This window comes from Maylandia zebra, linkage group LG11 (genome assembly GCF_041146795.1).
Source record: "Maylandia zebra isolate NMK-2024a linkage group LG11, Mzebra_GT3a, whole genome shotgun sequence".
NCBI lineage: Eukaryota > Metazoa > Chordata > Actinopteri > Cichliformes > Cichlidae > Maylandia > Maylandia zebra.
In genome coordinates this window covers 7039324-7051595 of record NC_135177.1, presented here as the reverse complement: position 1 = coordinate 7051595, position 12272 = coordinate 7039324, and the positions used below count along the sequence as shown (strand labels likewise).

Here is a 12272-nt window from a genome sequence, read left to right as displayed (position 1 = left end):
GTGTACAAACACAGAGACGGGAAGAGGCAGCAGAGGTATCTGTCTTTGCTGCTGTGTGAAAGTACAATGTCACACCTTTCACGCTGGCCCATTTCAGGAGCCGGGCGTAAATATCAGCTTTTATGGCAGCACCCCTCCCCTCCCCACCCCCTCCTGTTTTCCAGCATTTGAGCTATGAAAATAAAGGCAAACGAAATTCTGCTGATGCATAAAATGAGGATGGGAAAGGCACACAGTAGCACCTGGTGGCATAGCATCAATTGGTGGCTGTTAAATAGCTCCCTGTTTGTGCCAGCTGCTGCATTGTTGGACTGAGACAATATGAGAGTTCCAGTAACAGCGCTCGCCACTGGTTTGTCCATGTGTGCGTGTGTGTGTGTGCAGCCTGACCTCAACACAACCCACCCCCTGCTCGGGGCATTTTGGTGTTTTCTAGACCTCATTTGACCGGCTTGGGAGACTTTCTGGATTCGTGTCACAACAATTGCATTCAAATTCAAATACTTCATTCAAAACAGCAGGGCTTACCTCAGGATGCACTACATTAGGTGGACACTCCAGCTGTGTGCACGAAGCCGCAGGCCTGCGCCAGCTCGGCTGAGCTGTCTTGGAAATTTGGGTAGGTGGCTGCTGGTTAATTCATGATGCTGCTTATAGTATACACAGGCGTGGTAGATGTGCTCTGTGTGGAGTTTCTCTGCAGGGGCTGAGGGAGGAAACGGTAATTGCTGTTTGGCAATGCATGCTTTCATGCTCCATTGGTTTGTCATTTTTCAAAGTGTAATATTTTCTCTTTCATGATGTGATCCACATGAGAGCTTCCTCCGCAGACACTGCCTGTCTGAGACTCATTCACCACAATATTACTGATGATGGCGCTACAAATGATAAGTCTCGGGTCATCTGGGGGTCTTTCTCTCTCTCACAGAGTTTTTGAAATGAACTCCCAATTTCAAATAAAACTCGGATTTTATTTGCATGCCATGATTTCAAAATATGAAAAATTTCTTTCATGGAGCTTCATGACCCTGCACCAGGGTCATGAGTCTAAGCATGAGTCTAAGCAGGGTCATGAGATAACCAAGATCTCTAAATTGCTAAATGCATTTTAAAAATGGCTTGGTAAAGTAAAACACCCACAGGTTGTAATTACATAAAGTAAAATCACATAGAAATAGACAACCAAAAATGATGCATTGGAAATATTCATCATTAATAAACTGAAACACGGATATATTTAGGTATAGCTTGATTCTGTATGGCATTTTATGCATTTTAAATTGATCATTTGAATTAGTTTGTGGAGACAAATTTGGAGAACAAGCTAAAATTAGGGTGAAGCCACCATGCTATAATCTGGACACCTTACAGGTGGGCCATCTACCAGTTAGAAGGTTAGTGATTTGATCCCTGGCATGCTCCAGTCTGCATGCCAAAGAATTCCTGGGTAAGGTGCTAAACCCAGAATTCTTTTTAATGTGTGTGATGTCTGTGCATATGTACCGGTCTCAGATTTTTCTTTTTATTATTGTTTTTAATATCTCTAAATGAAGTGGTGTTGTTGCCGCAGTAGAGTTTCCTTCCTAAACACTTCACAGTTTGCAATGTTTTCATTTACAGCTTTAAAATACTTCCACAGGATGCTTCTCTTTGCTGTCACTCACTGGAGCCTAGATGTGTGTGCTCAGTGCCGGTGAGTCTTGTGACAGCACAACAAAACACAAACACCAACACTGGTGTTGGTACCATCAACATTTGGATCAGTCCGCCTGACCTTAACTGTTTACACTATATGGGTTATAAGTGCTAGGCCACCTACACATTGCACCTACAGAACTTTTTCAGCCAATGAAAATGCGTGCAATGACATTCTGAATTCACATTTTTTATGCTGGTATTGATGTCAGAAGAGATTTGTAACGCTACAGTTACTGAGTCAGCAGAGCGTTGGCACCTTTTACGAATTATGTTCCTCAGCTCTCGGTGACCCCGCTCTGTGACTTTATGTGGTCTGACACTTTGTGGCTGAGTTGCTATGGTTCCTAAACATTTCCACTTTGCAATAATATCATTTGCAATTGATTGTGGAATATCTACAAGGTAAGACATTTCACAGACTGGGTTGTTGCAACCTTGCCATCTGATTACAGTATCAAAATTCAGTTCAGTGAGACGTTTAGAATGACCAATTCGTTCACAAACGTTTTTAAAAGGCAGATTGCATGGCTAGGTGCTTGATTTGATACATCATTGGAATTGAATTGAATTCAGTTTGGTTTTATTTTCATAGCGTCAAATCAAAACAACAATCACCCCAAAGTGCTTTATATTGTTAGACAAAGACCCTATAGTAACACAGAGAAAACCCCAACAATCAGATATCCTGTTATGAGGATGCACTTGTCAATAGTGGGAAGGAAAAACTCCCTTTTAACAGGATGCAACCTCCAGCAGAATAAGACTCAGGGAGGGTTCGGCCATCTGCCACTGCTGGTTGGGGGTGAGGGGAGGAAGACAGGACAAAAGACACACTGTGGAAGAGAATCAGAGATTAATAATAACTAATGATTAAATGCAGAGTGGTATGTAAACAGAGAAAGGTATGTGAAGAAGAAACACATGGGAAGCCCTCGGCAAACTAGATTAGTTAAGCTGCAAACTATTGCAGCATAACTAAGGGAGGATTCAGAATCACCTGAACAAGGCCTAACTATAAGCTTTAATTGTCACGGTTTGCCGGGGCAAGCCGTGTGGAGGTGGAGAAAGGACCCAAAAAGCGGCAGCTCTGGTGCAGGTGAGTGTTTATTTACAGCAGTGGGTACAAACAGCAACGGGGTGTGAACATGAAACCGAAAACCTAAACTAACAACACAAACCAGGAATGACGGTGCAGGGAGATCCGGGGAAATACACATGAAGAGACGCAGGGAGACCGAGGGGAAACAACACAGACGAACCAGCGATTACCGAGACAGAAAATACAACTTAAATACACTCAGAACACAGGGAGATTACACACAGGTGGGAGACACAGCTGGGAGTGATTAACATGACGAGACCAGGGAGGCAAACTGAAAACACTCACATAAGATGCAGACCTTCACAATAAAACAGGAACACACGGGGGGGAACAGGGTAAACACCAATTAGAGAACAGAACCAAAATCGCGAAGAAAAAACACAAAACGCTGGGTCAAAAGGACCCAGGATCATGACAGTACCCCCCCCTCAAAGGCTGGCTCCAGACAGCCCAACAAGAAACAAAACAGCCAGAAAAAACAGAAAACAACCCGACCAGGGCGGGCGGCGGGGGCCCAGGAAGGAGGGCTCGAAGCAAAACAAAACCGGAGCACCAGAAGGCCAAAAGACAAAAACAAAAAAAGAGCCCAAACCCAAAAGAAACGAAGCACACCAGAACAAAGGAAAAACAGAGTCCAAAATAGAAAAGTCCAGGGGGCCGGCCAGGGGGCCGACAGCACAGGAGTCCAAACAGTTCAGGGGGCCGGCCAGGGGGCCGACAGCACAGGAGTCCAAACAGTTCAGGGGGTGCCGACCGTGCGGACGGCAACGGCGGCGACGTGGACACAGTTCGGGGGGGGCCGACCGTGCGGACGGCAACGGCGGCGACGTGGATACAGTTCGGGGGGCCGACCGTGCGGACGGCAACGGCGGCGACGTGGACACAGTTCGGGGGGCCGGCCGTGCGGACGGCAACGGCGGCAACGGCGGCCACTCCGGCGATGGCGATCCGGGGGCCGGCCGTGCGGAAGGCAACGGCGGCCACTCAGGCGATGGCGGTCCGGGGGCCGGCCGTGCGGAAGGCAACGGCGGCCACTCAGGCGAAGAGGGTCCGGGGGCCGGCCGTGCGGAAGGCAACGGCGGCCACTCAGGCGATGGCGGTCCGGACCAGGCGAAGCACAGGCTGAAGCTGGACCAGGCGAAGCACAGGCGGAAGCTGGGCCAGGCGAAGCACAGGCGGAAGCTGGGCCAGGCGAAGCACAGGCGGAAGCTGGGCCAGGCGAAGCACAGGCGGAGGCTAGACCAGGCGAAGCACAGGCGGAGGCTAGACCAGGCGAGGCTGAAGGCTCTGCGGCTGGACCAGGCGAGGCTGAAGGCTCTGCGGCTGGGCCAGGCGAGGCTGAAGGCTCGGAGGCTGGGCCAGGCGAGGATGATGATGGAGCTACAGCAGGCGGCTGGACGGGCTGAACGGGCCCCTCGGACCCTCCAGCGGAGGCAGGAGGCTGAACGGGCCCCTCGGACCCTCCAGCGGAGGCAGGAGGCTGAACGGGCCCCTCGGACCCTCCAGCGGAGGCAGGAGACGAAGGCCGGAGCGGTCCCTCGGACCCTCCAGCGGAGACAGGAGACGAAGGCCGGAGCGGTCCCTCGGACCCTCCAGCGGAGACTAGAGACGAAGGCCGGAGTGGTCCTACGGACCCTCCAGCAGAAGTCACCACTAAGCCAGCAGTCATGGAGTCCTCTGGCAAACACGAAGGCAACTGGCGATGCACTGAGCACTGGCTCTGCCCAGGCAACGCTGACATGGTGCAGTTCTCAGGTGGCTGCATAGACTTCAGGGGTCCAGAATCAGCTGGGGACTGAGACCTAGCCTCTGGGGAAGCCCTGGAGTGGCAAACTGTGCCAATGGCGGCTGAACCGTGAAAAGCACCTTGAGGTGAAATTAGACTTTCTCCCTGCATGGAGTGAATGAGTGAAACCGGGGAAACAGGGGCCTGCGCTACAGGCGGCACTGGGGCTACAGGGGCCTGCGCTACAGGCGGCACTGGGGCTACAGGGGCCTGCGCTACAGGCGGCACTGGAGACCGAACTGGGGCCTGCGCTACAGGCGGCACTGGAGACCGAACTGAGGGTGGCACTGGAGACCGAACTGAGGGGGGCACTGGAGACCGAACTGAGGGGGGCACTGGAGACCAAACTGAGGGGGGCACTGGAGACCAAACTGAAGGGGGCACTGGAGACCGAACTGAAGGGGGCACAGGAGACTGAACTGAAGGGGGCACAGGAGACTGAACTGAAGGAGGCACAGGAGACTGAGCCGAGAGTGGCTGCCGGGGAGCTAACTGAGCTGAGAGTGGCTGCCGGGGAGCTAACTGAGCTGAGAGTGGCTGCGGGGGAGCTAACTGAGCTGCCGGTAGCTGCACAGGTGATAAGCAGCTCGCGTTGACATCCGCCACACAAAACGCAGCCCCTGAATGAACAGTCATGCAGTCCGAAAATGAAAAAGAGTCCTCACTCACCACAGCCGGCGATTTAGAAGCCCGAACGTCCGGCTGTGGGGTGGCGCGCTTGCGGCGCGATCGGCGTTTCCTCCCTGCAGACGGCTCCGACGGGCCGGGCAAGATCACATCCGGCGAGTCGGGCAGCGAGGCAGGAGTGGCTGAGAGAAGGTGCGGTGTGAGCCGGAGAAAAGCCTGCATGGTCGGAGGAAGCGACTGCAGAAGCCATGGCAGGCCAGAAAAGAGCCGTTGTAGCCGACTTTCCACGGCACGACGAAGCTCCTCTGGAGGGTTCTCCAGCCATAGCCCGAGGAGAATCTCCACATTGTACGCAATGTCGTCCTGGAGCTCCTCGGACGGATTTACTGCCGCTGGGTCCATGGTGGCTGGTTCGTAATGGCCTGCATTTGTATAGCGCTTTTCTAGTCCATAGGACCCCAAAGCGCTTTACACTACATTCAGTCATTCACCCATTCACACACTGGCGATAGCAAGCTACATTGTAGCCACAGCTGCCCTGGGGCGCACTGACAGAGGCGAGGCTGCCGGACACTGGCGCCACCGGGCCCTCTGACCACCACCAGTAGGCAAACATGGGGTTAGTATCTTGCCCAAGGATATTTGGCATGCAGCCAGGATGCAGCCTGGGATCGAACCACCGACCTTCTGATTAGTGGCTGGAGAAAGGACCCAAAAGGCGGCAGCTCTGGTGCAGGTGCGTGTTTATTTACAGCAGTGGGTACAAACAGCAACGGGTGTGAACATGAAACCAAAAACCTAAACTGGGTAAACTAACAACACAAACCAGGAATGACGGTGCAGGGAGATCCGGGGAAATACACATGAAGAGACGCAGGGAGACCGAGGGGAAACAACACAGAAGAACCAGCGATTACTAAGACAGAAAATACAACTTAAATACACTCAGAACACAGGGAGATTACACACAGGTGGGAGACACAGCTGGGAGTGATTAACATGACGAGACCAGGGAGGCAAACTGAAAACACTCACATAAGACGCAGACCTTCACAATAAAACAGGAACACACGGGGGGGGGACAGGGTAAACACCAATTAGAGAACAGAACCAAAATCGCGAAGAGAAAACACAAAACGCTGGGTCAAAAGGACCCAGGATCATGACATTAATAAAGGAAAGTTTTAAGCCTAATCTTAAGAGTAGAGAGGATGTCTGTCTCATGAAGGTTGAGGGCTCTGCCTCACATTCTACTTTAAAATATTCCAGGAACCAGAAGTAAACCAGCAGCCTGAGAATGAAGCGCTCTATTGGGCTGATAGAGTACTATGAAGACTTAAAGACTGGGCCTGATTATTCAAGACCTTGTGAGTGGGAAGAAGGATTTTCCATGGATAGAACTGAAAGCACCCACAAGATAAACAGGTGTATCCCAATAGGTTAGTCAAATTTACTTTTCAAATCTCAACACTGAGGACAAAAACAAGACCAAGAACAACAAAAACTCCTTCTTTCAGTCTCCACCTAAGAAAAAAAATATGGTACTATAGCCACACTAGAGCCTACTGTGTGTACCTGCTATCTGCTAACTTTGTCTCTTTGCAGCCTATTTCACATCATGCACAATCGTTTGATGCATGGTACGCTGTCCTAAGACAACATGTGAGCATTGTGGATTCTTTCTTTCCTGGCCCATCAGTTTCTGTAGAAAACCTCAACTGAATCATTTTGGAAGCATTTAATTATCTAAATTGTGAAGCATATTATCTTTCCATTAGTAGTTGCCCTTATATAATGTACTTTGTTATAATTCATAATCAAATATGTGTTTTTTCTACTGCAGGCCTCAGTCAAGGTCAGAGTTCATCATTCAACAATAAGAAGACGACTGGGCTGGGTGTTACAAGTATGTAAAAAACTAAGAAACCAATAAAGGAGCAAATTCTTTTTCACATCAACTGTAAATTATTGCACCCAAGGTCTTAACAGCATCAACCTAAAAAAAAATTAAGAGCCTGAAACTCTTATCTTGCAGTATTTTTAACCAGTGATGCCAGTCTTAGACTTGGTACACACATTAAACATGTGGTACACAGAGCTCACAATGCAAGGTTGGCAAAGATTTATACCAGCATGGGGCCATTATGCCCTCATAGCAGAGGCCAGCCAACAGACTTCATCCACATGTTCTGGCTCAGGCCAAGGAGCTGCACCTTCCTACAAGTATATATCAAAGTTTTTGGTAAGATGTTTGGAATCCAATTTGACCCAGATTGACTCTGTCTCCACATATAAAATGAAATTCATGTGTTCATTGCTTTCACCACACTTACAACAAGACAACTGTACATTGCAAAGTTGAAGCAGTGTGCCCCTTCAGCCTTGTCTCAATGACTCTAAGTTGGCGTGGAATTCCTAAATCTGGAATAATTTAATGTCTCTCTGGGATCCCATGGTGAGAAGTACAATGGAAAACAAAAATTTAGACTTAAACTGTATTTTGTAAACTTGTTACCAACTTTGAAATTAAATTAGTCTTGACAAGAACGCATAAATCTGAAGATTTTCATGTACTCTGTGGCCATAGGCTTTAGGAACCCCGAGGAATCAATAGCATTGACTGAGAGCACCTCACACACCTCCGGGTTATATTGTTTTAATGTGAAATTGTCTCACTGCTCTCAACCATGCTTTTATATCTCTGCCATTTTACTAACGAACCCCTCTCCCTCAACACCCCCCATCTCCACCTTCTCATTAGTGCTCCCTGCCAACTCTCCAACAACACAGACTCTTCCTCTGTCTGCTATTAATGAGGGAACTGAGGATTCCTAATAAGCAGTTTTTCTTTTAATTAAAAAGTCTCCATAAATAATCACCTCATAATCCACATGTCAGATTCCATCCAGCTCCTACTTAGTTAGACCAGATTAGAGACCAGGGAAGGAGATGAGCCATAGGAAAATCTATCTATCTATCTATCTATCTATCTATCTATCTATCTATCTATCTATCTATCTATCTATCTATCTATCTATCTATCTATCTATCTATCTATCTATCTATCTATCTATCTATCTATCTATCTATCTATCTAGTATGCAAGTAGTATTTATCCACCACCATATTATGTCTCTGTGCTGTGGAGAAGAATATGCTAATAAGGTTAGCTTGTGTTAATAATTGATGGTCATATAAGAGTTGGCTGTGCTTTGCTGATTCGGCAGTATTAGTGAAGGCGGCCGGCCGTGCTAAATGATTTATTGTGTCCAATATTCTTCCTTGAGGGATTTTGAATTTCTAATAAGGAAATATTCCTCCTGCGCCAGTGTGTATTTATCAAACAATAAGCTGTTTTCTGATAGGCCCAGCAGGTCTCTAGGTTTCCATCGCAGAGACAATATACAGAGTCACTGCTTACTCAATATTTCTGAGAGTCAATTTCCTTTAAAACCAATTTTCTCCAATCCCTTTAGCATGTATTTTGCAAACAGAGACCATTTAAAAGGTGCTGAGCTTTTGTTTTAACTGAAGAAATCATCACTTTAAACTTTTTTAGCAGAACGTGGCACTGCCCAGTAACCTAATAGCATCTCCAAATTACATTTTTCAAGCCTTAACTGTATTATTTATTACCTGAGATATACATAAAGCCCACAAAAAACAAACAAAAAAAATCTTCAGATGAACAGAGTGCAGGTGCAATGTGTATGTGTGTGTTTGTGTATTCTCAGGACAGTTTCTTCATTCTTCAATCTGTCAACACTGAATGTGCAGGTGTGTGGTGGAATGTGTGTGTTTAGCTCAGTTACTGTAAGTACCAGCTTGGGTCGGGTGTGTTTGTTCACATGGGAGGGAGAAATGGAGGGAGAAAGCAGTTATAGATAAAGTTCCACTCCTAAAAGAAAGTAAGACTATGCGAGTCATCACTTTCTGGTTGCCTGCCACGGCACCACGTTCTGCATGTTTACGATAAGCTTGTTTGCACAGGGAACAAAGGCGTTGGAACGATATTTAATGATCACAGAAAAGAAATGTTTGGTCAGCCGCAGCTTCTAAAAATCCCTCTTCTGGGTTGTAACATCTCTTAAAATTAATTGTGTTTGCTAAAGGTGAAGTTCCACATATCCTTTGACAGCAACACAAGAGCCGGTCTCACCCTTTGGTCACATTAGGCTGAGAGTAAAGCTAGCGACACCTTACTTTGTTGACATGTAGATTAACTCATACTATAGCTGGGGATGAAAATAAACCAACCTGAAGCAGTGGTCAGGACCTACCCTACCGCAGTAAATAGTAGTTGGTACTTGCTCACCAACTGCATAAAAATAATAATTCAAGTCTGCCAGAATTTCACTTCACTTCAGTTGTATTTTGACAGTGCAAAATCACGACATAGTCTTGTCAAGGCACTTTCTACTGAAAGGCAAAGACCCCATAACCCTAAAAGAAATTTGAAATTCAACAGTTCCCTGTTAGCAAGCTCTTGGCAAGAAGAAGAAGAAAAGCAAACAAGAAACAGGACAAAATGCAAACAGCATGAGACAAAGATGCAAAGTTACTGGAGTACATATGAATGTGTGTGTGAGGTGTAACATGTATAACAGTGAAAGACTGCAAAGAAAAGAGAGGTTCCCAGAGCATCATGCAGGTTCAACAGAACCCTAATTCTATTGCAGGTCAACTAAGTGATGACTCAGGTTAATCTCTACTTCACAATTCACAGTCACGCTGAAGCACCATCAGAAAGCCTGTAGTCTGAGAGTGAAAAGCTCTATAATTTGAATTATATGCTATTATGAGTTATTTACTGTAAGGTATGATAGGGCAGCACTTGGTATGTAAAGAGAAGCATGGCATGATGCCATAAAAGTTGCCAATAACAGGGGAAATATCTTTCTTTATAGTTAGCACTAGATCAGGTGACTCTCAATTACACTGCAAGGCTAGGCTGCTCGGGACGTCCCATGATGCACTCTTTCTTCTTCAGTTTTTACACACCACTGTGCATTTCATCATTAGTTATTATTCGTCTCTGGCTCTCCTCCACAGTGCCCTTTTTCCTATCTTTCTCCTGTCACTCCCAACTGGATGTGGCAGATTACCGCTCCTCCCTCCCTGAGCCTGGTTCTGCCAGAGATTTCTTCCTGTTTAAAGGGAGTTTTTCATTCCCATTGTCACCAAATGCTTGCTTGTAGGGAGTTATCTGATTGGTGAGGTTATCACTGTACTATGTTCAATATATCTATACATGTAAATATCTATATTTCTTTATAAAGAACCACGAGGCTCTGATTTGGTGCTTTATAAATAACATTGAATTGAAAATTGAATTTCTATTTCCTGTACTCTCAAAATAACATTTTAGCTCAATGAACATCATAGCTCATGGTGCTCTTAAAAACAAGACGAACAAGAAGTCCGAACAAATTTTCAACAGAGTAGCCTAGAAAGTGTCCTAGACCTGACTTAAGGATTATCAACATGTAAAATTAAAGCATTTCTATTTATTTTAGTAGCAAAATCATTTTTGGACCGATATTTCTAGACTGAAGCTCCTGTTGTATACAGTAATATACAGTATAGCACTGAAATGATGAAACGCCGCTAAAAACAAACAGGTCTGTAAAGGGGACAGTCCACTGAAAATAACCATGATGGTACTGCAAAGCAGCACGGTGGCACGGTGGTTAGCACTGTTTCCGCACAGCAAGAAGGTCCTGAGTTCAATTCCACCATCAGGCTGGGGTCTTTCTGTGTGGAGTTTGCATGTTCTCCTCGTGTTTGCGTGGGTTCTCTCCGGGTACTCCGGCTTCCTCCCACTGTCCAAAAACATGCAGCTTGTGGGGATAGGTTAATTGGATAATCCAAATTGCCACTAGGTGTGAATGTGAGTGTGAATGGTTGTCTGTCCCTGTGTGTTGGCCCTGCGACAGACTGGCGACCTGTCCAGGGTGTACCCCGCCTTTCGCCCTATGACAGCTGGGATAGGCTCCAGCGCCCCCTGCGACCCTGAAAAGGATAAGCAGAAGAGGATGGATGGATGGATACTGCAAAGCTGTTTTTTGTCCTCAGAGAGAAAATCATTTTTTATCTTCGGTTTTGTTTTTTTTTTAATACGCTTCTGCCCATTAACATCCAGCACTTGATTGTTGCTGCTTCTTTATTTTGCTAGCTTCCTATTCATGTATTTATCATTTAAATTCTTTACAGCTTTGAGATTATAAATTTTAATGCTTTAATTTGATTTATTTCTTGTGAAGAGTTTTCTTTTTTGTCTGAAAAATAAGAATAAACTAATTTCACCTTTCCTCTGATGTGCCCAACTTTCACTCCCTTGCTCCTTATCGTCTCGGTTTCTGTTATTCTACAGTCAGCCATTAGTAGGAACAGGTTAGTTTTTTATTGGGTCCCAGTACATACAGCAGATTTACACCATGAATCCTGGGGCTGTAGTTTAAAGTGTGCCAGTTACTGTTTTTATTGCCCATGTTGTGTCAGTGCTATTTCTATTAGTCACACATTATTCTTACCACACATTATGTTACTGCTGCTACTCTTAGGTCCATTTTCTGATGTTTTCCTTTAATACTTAGAAACCCAGTATTGTACCAAAAATACCAGTTTGAGCCAAATACCTAACTGACTTTTCAGTGTGTGTGTGTGTGTGTGTGTGTGTGTGTGTGTGTGTGTGTGTGTGTGTGTGTGTGTGTGAAAAACCTGCTCAACCTGATCTGCCGGAACTTTCCAGCTTGTAGTAACAAAGGATATTCACCTCTTATACTCACTGCGTGCAGAGCTGATTGAAAAACAGCTGTGTTACAGTAAATGTAGCCCAACAGTAGACACACCATGCCCAATTCCAAATTCCCCACTCTCAATTCAACCACTTATAAATAGGCTCTGTGACACCCATACACACACACACACACACCAGTGACATCAGATGTCGACTCTCAGTGCTTCTGTTTAAATTCAACCGTGCATAAAGTTTGTTCTGCTTTGTGTGTGAATGTGTGCGCGCGCCTGTGTATGGGTGTGTGTGTTAAATAAAGCATA

The 12272-nt window shown here is 46.1% G+C and overlaps 1 long non-coding RNA gene across 1 annotated transcript; it reads left to right on the top strand.

The window, feature by feature from the left end:
• The first annotated feature begins 483 nt into the window (after window positions 1-483).
• Window positions 484-7160, top strand: LOC101484432 (uncharacterized). The gene is made up of 4 exons (XR_013100757.1): window positions 484-619; window positions 1621-1693; window positions 6483-6652; window positions 7057-7160. It is a non-coding gene; the product is annotated as an uncharacterized LOC101484432 (long non-coding RNA).
• The last annotated feature ends 5112 nt before the right edge of the window (window positions 7161-12272 follow it).